The sequence below is a fragment of the Mus caroli genome, chromosome 9, assembly GCF_900094665.2.
Source record: "Mus caroli chromosome 9, CAROLI_EIJ_v1.1, whole genome shotgun sequence".
In the NCBI taxonomy this organism is placed as follows: Eukaryota; Metazoa; Chordata; class Mammalia; order Rodentia; family Muridae; genus Mus; species Mus caroli.
Genome location: NC_034578.1, coordinates 94,688,619 through 94,697,435, shown reverse-complemented (window position 1 = coordinate 94,697,435; position 8,817 = coordinate 94,688,619). Strand labels below are relative to the sequence as shown.

At 47.3% G+C, this 8,817-nt stretch overlaps 1 protein-coding gene across 2 annotated transcripts in view; it reads left to right on the top strand.

Moving 5' to 3' along the window:
• The first annotated feature begins 2,079 nt into the window (after positions 1–2,079).
• Pik3cb (phosphatidylinositol-4,5-bisphosphate 3-kinase catalytic subunit beta) overlaps positions 2,080–8,817 on the top strand; it is a 104,077-nt gene continuing 97,339 nt past the window's right edge. The window contains exon 1 of one of the 2 annotated variants that reach the window (XM_021171807.1): positions 2,080–2,300. The gene's annotated coding sequence lies outside the window, so the exon portion shown is untranslated. Of the gene's footprint in view, positions 2,301–2,528; positions 2,700–8,817 lie in introns of those variants that run through there. The other variant, XM_029481349.1, reaches the window with a different exon arrangement.

Sequence of the window (8,817 nt, the reverse complement as noted above, 5' to 3'; positions counted from 1 at the left end):
GCTTTCCGGGGCTGACAGGCATTTAATCCCTTCCTCTAAAACAACACAAGATTTTATTGTATCGAAACTTTTGAAAACCAGAAAACCTAATTATCTACTCAAATTATTACCCTCTAGCCAAACAACCCACTATTCTGTTTGCACCCTTTCAAGCTATTGTGTGATCATTTCAAGCTCAAAGCTTTTAAAACATGCAGGACTACAAATCAAAGCATGAATGTGTGATTAAATCATTCATATACATCCAAAGTGTACTCATTCTTTATAAGGTCCCGATGACAAGTGGGTGAGGATCTTAGCAACAAAACAACGCAAAGAGGAACACATCACAGAACTCTTATCACACACAGACTATTCGAAATTCCCTGGTGTCTAATCTCCCAGGTAGCTTTTCCAAGTACTGCATAGCAATACTATCAGCAAAGAACAGTGTAAAGATTAGGCCTCGATCCACTCTTTGTCATAGTACATTCCTATTCTAGCATTTCCATCCCCAATATTCACAGAAACTTTACAGGTATTTGACTGGCAAGCTTCTTGTTTTACTCTCTGTCTCTGTGTCTCTGTCTGTCTCTGTCTCTGTGTCTGCCTCTCTCTCTCTCTCTCTCTCTCTCTGTCTCTGTCTCTGTCTCTGTCTCTGTCTCTGTCTCTGTCTCTGTCTCTGTCTCTCTCCAAGGTTTCTCTGTGTACTCCTAGCTTTCCTGGAACTTGCTCTGTAGACCAAGCTGGCCTCAACTCACAGATCTGCCAGGCTGGCTTGTGTCACCAACCCTTTTCTGCTTGGCCAGAAAGCCATTGCTAGTCTAGTGCAAGATACTTTCGCTTCTGTTGTGGACATGAGACTGACCTTGTGGTGGAGGGGAAGGAAGAAGCTTGGTACAAGGGTTGAGATCAACGTGTGAAGGTCCTTTACTGACATTTCTGGCTGTGAGCTCGCTAAATATTAAGGGGAATTCTATTCATTAGACATCTGAAAAGACCTGGGCTTCACAGTTGGGTTAAGCATTTCATGTCCCACTGGCAATGGGCTGAAGCCTCAAAAGCTGGCTCCACATAAAATTACTTGTAGAAACCCCAAACTCGTACAAGCATGGTGAAATAGGTTAACCTCTGTTTTTTTTTTTGTTTTGTTTTGTTTTTTGTTTGTTTTTTGTTTTTTGTTTTTTTTTTTGAGACAGAGACCCTGCTATGCAGCCTTGCCTAGTCCGCAACTCAGGAAGTAACTTAGCTGGCCTGGCAATGCACCGACCTTCTGGTCCTGAACGCAGAGCTTTATAGACATTAGCCACCACGCTTGATTTTTTTTTTTTTAATCACTGAGTTACATCCGCAGAATCAAACTATTGTTTTGCACCTTGTCTCATTTTCCTTCTACTTGTAGATTCTATCCTAGACTGCTCAAGTATTTGCTTGAATTGTTAGAGTGGCGTTAGGTTACAGTAGGTTTACTATATGTAAACAAAAAGACTACAAGTATCCCACGCAGGACCTCTTAGGCTATGTGAGTGCCCTACCGCTGAGCTCTATCCACCGCGTCCAAGGTTTGGCTGACAGTAAGTGAAATTCAAGCGTCTCACTAAAGAGCCATGAAATTTCCCGACAGCAGGGAGACAGAGGCGAGAAAAAAAAAAGCGCTGGGCGAAGTGTAAGGTTTGGCAGCCAAACGTCAGCTGCGGTGGTGCAGAGACGAACACAGAAGTGTTTCAAAGGCTGGACTCTTTACATCTAAATGATCGTTCACATCGCAGGGAGTGGAAGGCCAGCTGGGCCGTGGGAACAAAGGGGAGTCTGCGGAGAAGCGGAACCGGGAGGTGCAGGTTTTCCCGAAGGCGGCGAGCTGGGGGGCTGCAGACACCGCAGTGCTCTGCGAGCCAACCCCTGCGCGCCCGCAGCGCAGTAGGAACGCGGCACCGACAGCCGCACAGGGCGAGGCTGGTGTTGCCTCCCCTCGAGGGGCGGGGCTTGCGCGGTGAGTGGGCGGGGCTGCCTGGAGGCGGGCGTCGGGGGATTGGCCCTAGAGGGTGGGCGGGGCCGGGCAGCGGGGAGGAGAGCCCGGGAGGCTCGCGCGCGCGCTCGCGCAGGCGCGGGCACGGCGGTGGCGCGCGCGTGCTCCGTCGGGCGGTGCAGCGGCTGCGACGGAGCCGGCCATGGTCGTGGGCGGTGGGCGGGTGTCGCGCTGAGCCCCGAAGGCAGCAGAAGACTGGGAGCGGGGCATGCGGGTGTCGGAGCCAGGCGGGCACGGCTGCGGGAGCTGCTGACGGCGCTGCGGGATCCGGAGCCGGTGGCGGCGCGCGGGGCAGGTGAGCGCGGGAGGCGGCGCGGGCTGCGGCGCTGGCGGCTCGGGCGGGCGCTTCCTGCCGGGCTCGGCCGCGGGAGCGCGGGCTCCGAGATACGCGGCGCCCAGGCCTCGGGCGGCGGACACCGAGCAGCGGAGGGCGCCCGGTGGGCGACCACAGAGAGCGCGGGCGCGGAACGGCCCAGCCGGTGTCGGTGCGGACGCCCGGCGGCTGCGGACCCTCAGGTGTTTCGGCTCAGCGTTCACCGCGCGATTCCGGGCTCTCCGGTTTCAGACCGGTCAGAGTCCCGGTGCCGCGGCTAACGTGTCCCGCGCGGCCTTGGCTGAAAACCCCGAGGAGATGTGAAGCGGGAACTGTGAATACTCACCTCCCGGGATTGCGGGAGGCCGAGCTCACCTCGCTGTAAGTGCTCGTTGGACGGGAGCTTTTGGGAGCCGCTCACTGCAGCATCCTTGCTGGCTCTGGCTTGTTCCTTCGTAGAGGTTGGCATTGGGGGCAAATTTATTTCCGAACCGCTCTAGTGTTGCAATAAGCTCAACTCGAGTTGCTTAACGAAGGAGCCTGTTATCTTACAGCGGCCAGAGTAGGATTCTGTAGTCTCTTCCTAGAATTCTGTAGTTTCTCTCTTGGAAAGGCTGACTTGGAAACCTGTCTTGGGTACGGAGTGAATTAGTGCTAAGAATCCTATCAGAATCAGAGTTTACACAACGTGGAAGATGGTGGTGGGACATGTTACCTGACTTACTTTGGTATTTAACCCATCTGAAGTGACACTTAAATTGTCACTTGTTACAGAGTATAAACACAGGAAGAGTATGGAAACATACTCCTTTTTTCCTGCATTGCTACATCCGAAGGGAGTGACAAGTGCTTTTGTAAACATCGTTGTGGGCAGTGTTACTTACTGTCTGGTGAAGTCATCATAATTAAATTAGATGAGTATTTATTCTGAAGTGCTGAATGGATGTTTGGGAATAGGAGTCGTAATGAAATCTCCAAGGAGTCTGAGTTTCCAGGAGTTCATTATCACTTGCCCGTCTTGGTACTGCTTTGTAAGTTTTTTGTTTTGTTTTGTTTTATTTTGTTTTGTATCTTTTGAGACAGAACCTTGCAGTGTTATGGATCTTTTGAGACAGAACTTTGCGGTGTTAGTCCTCAGTGGTCTGGAACTCACTCTATAGACTAGGCTGGCTTTGATTCATGCCTTGGATTACAGAACTCGGCATATCTAGAATAGATGTTAAAAGTTAGGGTGGCATCCACTTGTAGTCCCATTGCTGGGGGAGGGGCACACAAGTAGATTCCAGGGATTTGCTGGTAGACCTGCTAGCTTAGCAGAATCGTGGCACCCTAGGCCAATGAGAGACTCTACCTAAAAAAATAAGATGTGTGGCATCTGAGGAACACACACACACACACAGATTTTTAAAAAAGAAAGCAGAAGACAGAACTGTGTAGAAAGACTATATAATGTGTGAAAGATCAGGGTGGCTTGGATTAGGCTATTGCCTAAGTTTTGGAAGACCAAAAATCTGAAATGGTAAAATCGAAATTGTAGTCACTAAAGCCAAAAGGATTTAAGAAGCATCTTTAGTTTACCCTCGTGATTCACTCACTGACTAGGACATTCCACCTTCAGGGTCAGGGTGTTTTTACAAAGTGGAAAAATCAGGCTGCTTTTCTTGTGCTAAAGATCATTGGCCTGACGACAAGTCAGATGTTGATTTATTTTAATTTTTTTTTTTTAAACCCAGGGCTTTTTATATCAGGGAAGTGCTTTACGCCAGAGCTTACCTGTCCCCAGCCCTGTTGTATACTAAAAAAAAAAAAAAAAAAAAAAAAAAACCCAAACAAACCTAAAATGGAATATTGCTCTATCCTTAGGCTGGCCTTCGACTTGCAGTTTAGCTCCTGCTTCTTGCATCTCTGGGCAGTTCTGCATCTCTTCACCCTAGTTCTGGGATTCCACCACACACCTGTAAACCACGCCTGGTTTTATGCTGAGCTGGGAATCAAACTAGCAGGCTTCCTGCACTTCAGTACTAGTTGGGCCACGTCCTGTCTCTGCCCGGGCTTCCCTTCTCTCGGTGTGTGAACACTGATGATTGACCCCGGGTCTAAACACAGGGTAAGATGCCCATAGCTAATGTCCCCAGCCCTGTTTTCCTGCTTTGGTTTTTATTTTTCTATTTTTTTCAGGTGGATCGGTCCCTAATCAACTTGGTTTGTGTATGTCAGCAAATTATATGGAAAGCAAAAGTGAATCCCGTAGCCTAGATGATTTTTTTTTACCTCTTCCCAAGACAGGGTTTCTCTGTGTAGTCTTGGCTGTCCTGGAACTCACCCTGTAGACCAAGGTAGCCTTGAAATCACAGACATTCCCCTTCCTCTGCCTCCAGAGTGCTGAGATTAAAGGCTGTGCCACCGCAGCCCAGTTGTCTGTTTTGTAGGTTGTTGTTCCTGCTGCCCACAGTGAAAAGGCTGAGGGTCAGAAGTGCTCTAGACTTTGACCTAAGTCAGAGTCGAAAGAGGTGCAGTTGTAGGGATTCTGCCCAGTCTTTCTGAACCTCAGATTTTCAAATGATAGGCATTAGCTAAATATGTGGCAGATAGGAAGAGGTGGCTTTGGTGGAGACTCTGTATGATAGGAGACTCAGATAATGGCAGGGAACTTTCTAGGCCTTAGAGTTTCCAGACCTTCTTCTTTCTCTCTTTGTTTCAGCCTCACACCTTGTGTTGAAAACATCCCAAATCCCCGAGGGCCTCCTGGCTGTCCCTCTTCATTTCTTTACCTGTGCTCATCCTGAATGATGTCATTCTCTTCCCTCTTTAAATATTATCACATGTTGTTGACTCAGATTTTTATCACCGGTCCTGAGCATTAAGCTTCAGCTACATCTAGACCTATACATTTTTCTTTTTTTTTAAATTTTTTTTGGGGGAAGTGGATCTGGATAGGATGGAGGTTTTGTGGTTCTGGAGATGGAATCAGACTCCATGTCCTCGCCAGGCAAGTGTTCCAACGTTGAGCTACCCTTTGGGTCCATGGCCGTTTCTAGGCATCCTTTACAATTTTTTTTTTAAAAATTTTAAAGTTTATTTTACGGCTATGAGTGTTTTGCCTAAGTGTATGTTTGTGAATCATATGAATGTCAGGTTGCCAGTGGAAGCCAGAAATCCTCTGGATCTGAAATTGTAGAGGGTAAATTTTAGAGGTAAATTTGAAAGGGCTAGAGAACTGGTTATGTGTAGAGTAGAGGGAACAATGAATAAAGAGATGATTTATGAGCCGGGCGGTGGTGGCGCACGCCTTTGATCCCAGCACTTGGGAGGCAGAGGCAGGCGGATTTCTGAGTTTGAGGCCAGCCTGGTCTACGGAGTGAGTTCCAGGACAGCCAGGGCTACACAGAGAGACCCTGTCTTGAAAAACAAAACAAAACAAAACAAAAGAGATGATTTATGGATGCTGCCTGTGACCCTGACACTTGGACGGCTGATTCAGGAGAATCCTCAAGAGCCAGCCTGGCTGCTACATGAGTTTTAGGCTCGCATGACCGCAGACAGAGACACTAGCTTAAAAAAAACCGGAAACTGGACCCAGGGTCTCTGCAAGACCAATGGGTGCTCTTAGCAAAGAGCCATCCCTTCAGTCCAATTTGTAGGCATTTTAAATGTAATATGGTCAGGACTGGGCATTAACTTAGTGGACAGAGCACTTGTCTAGCATGCTTGCAGAAATTGAGTTTAATACCGTGTGTGTGTGTGTGTGTGTGTGTGTGTGTGTGTATGTGTATGTAATATTCAAATAGAGAGCTCCTAATTCCACTCCCTAACCTATTTTTTTTTTTTTTTTTTTTACTTGTTTTGAGACAGGGCCTCCTGGAGCCCAAGTTGGCTTCAAACTCTTGGTCCCTCTGTGTCCCAAGTGCTGGAACTACAAGTGTACATTTCCATGCCTAGCAACCTGTTCATTTCATGACTCTTCCCCACCCCACTATCTATCCTTGAGTGAAAATTCCAGTGGCCATACATTTTGTTTTGGTTTTTACACAGTGTCTCTCCTGCTGTGGAACTCACTGTGTAACCCAGGCTGGCCTTGACTTCTTAGTGATGTTCCTGCCTTGGTCTTCCAAGAGTCGTGATTATAGGAGTACATCTGCAAGTCCTGTCTGCCCCACTGTTCCTTCTACCTACACACTCAGCTCTTTAAGCCTTTCAAATTCACTTCTAAGATACATCAGGATTGACTTTTCTTTACATACCTTCTTGCCAGCATCTCTGTTCCTCCTGGATTGTAATTTCTCATCTCTCCTTCTCTCCCGCCCCTCTTCAGCCCTTCCCTCCCTTGCCTTCTATGAATCTTTCTGCATCCGGGTCTGGTTGTATAGTCCGGGTGGCTTTGAGACTTGTGATTTCCTTTCGTACATCTCCCATGGTTGGGATTGCAGGTGTGCACTACCCCAGCAATCAGCATTTCTACCATTCTGTTGTACCCATGCCCTCTCATTAACAGAAAATCCAAACCTTATTTTCATATTCTCTCATTGTTTTGCCTGCTCTGTTGTCTGTGTCTCTTTCTATGAGGTTGTGTTTCATTGTGTTGTTCTGGCTGGCCTGGACTCGCTGTGTAGACCAGGCTGTCCTCAAGCTCATGTGAGAACCTTCCATTATATATATGTATATGTGTGCCAGAAAATGTGTGTGTGTGCGCGTGCGTGCGTGCAAGCTCAGCGCACACATGCAGGAGTGTGTACCTGTATCTGGCAGTAGTGTGTATAATCTTTTCAATCATTTGTTTCAGTTACCACATACTGCTTTATTTGTGGAAAAATGCCTATCATCTGGTTTCTACCGACTGCTTTCTCGAGAGTGTAGTCATGCTGTATATAGAGACAGATCATTTACGATTTCTCTCTGGAGCTTCCTGAAATGTCAGACCTGGAAATTGTACAGCAGGTTGGTTAGCAAAGAAGGGCCATAGAAAACTCAGAAGTGGACTATGCCGCTAATCCCAGCACCCAAGAGGCCGAGGCAGAAGGGTTGCCATGAGTCAAAGGCTAGCCTGGGCTACTACAGTACAGGACCCTGCCTCAGAAAACGAAAAGCTAAATTTGAAGTCTGTACGTATGTCCATTGTCACATTAGAAACACAGGGGAAGATGTTGGAATGTAAAGTCTTAGAAGCAGAATAGTGAAACACATGAAGTGCAAAGCGGGGTGGGAAAGCGGTGACTCTTGGATTCTCCCCTCTTCCCCTCCCCCTGTATTTCCTCATTTGTTTGGGCTGGTTTTCTAAGGAGAGCTTCTGTTCCTGGAACAGTCCAAAATGTCCCTGTGCACCTGTGAGAGGCCCTTCCAGTAAGAGAAGTCTTCTATTTTATTGCAATCAAGGTCTGCCTTTCTGTAGTCCTGGTGTCTGTCGGCTCCACTCTGTCTTTTTGGAAAGGTTCTACCTAGTGGATTTGGTTTTGCACGAATTCCATGATTGTCTCTACGGTAAATAATTGACTCAAAAGGTTGTAGTCAGTGAGGGGAAGTCAAGGATTAGATGCACGGTGGGGATGAGATGTCTGTCTATGCAGTTCTGGCTATCCTGGAGGTTGATATGTGGACAGACCAGGCTGGCCTTACCTCATACTGGTAATAGGGAGATCTGCCTATCTCTGCTGCAAGAGTGCTGGCCTAAAAGGTGTGCCTGACCACTCTTTGGTGACTAAGGAGGTTTTTTTAAATTAAAAGGTATTTCTTGTTACTTTGAATTGCTTTGAGGTGGATCTCAATACATATACAAGGCTGGCCTGGAACTTATATACCCTTGTGCCTCAGACTCGGGTGTGTTGACATAGGCTTTGTCGCATCCTGCCTGGCCATCCTTTTTGTTTGTTTGTTTGTTTATGCATTCCTTATTGTGTATGTGTATCTAGAGGTGAGAACAGGATGCCACAGCACTTGTGTGGAGGGCAGGGACAACTTTCTAGAGTGAGGGCCAAACTCAGGTTGTCAGGTTTGGCAGGCTTACCTGCTGAGCCATATCCTTGCCTCCTCCGTCCCCCAATCTATGATAAATTAAGATTCCCATGTATTCTTTGTTAGCACCAGATAGTGTGGGGATGATGTTCTGAACTCAGCCTTCTCTCGCCTTTTTTTTTTTTTTTTTGAGACAGGGTCTCTCTATTAGCTCTGGCTGTTAAGAAGATCAGCCTGTCCTGACCACACAGAGATTCTCTTGCCTCTGTCTCCTCTATCTCTTATGCTGGGATTAAAGACAAGTACCAGCCCCAGTAGGTTCTACTCGTAGTGGTTGAGAGGCAAGGGACAGAGGGATCAGTCTCCAGGCTGGAGACCAGCCTGGTCTACAGAGTTTCAGGACAGCCAGGACTATACAAAGAAACCCTGTCTTGAAAAACCAAAATAAATAAGCATACATACAAACAAACAAACAAACAAACAAACAGGAAACCATAAAGACATGCAGTACTATGCCTGGCTCAGCTTTTCTTCTTCTTCTTCTTCCTCCTCT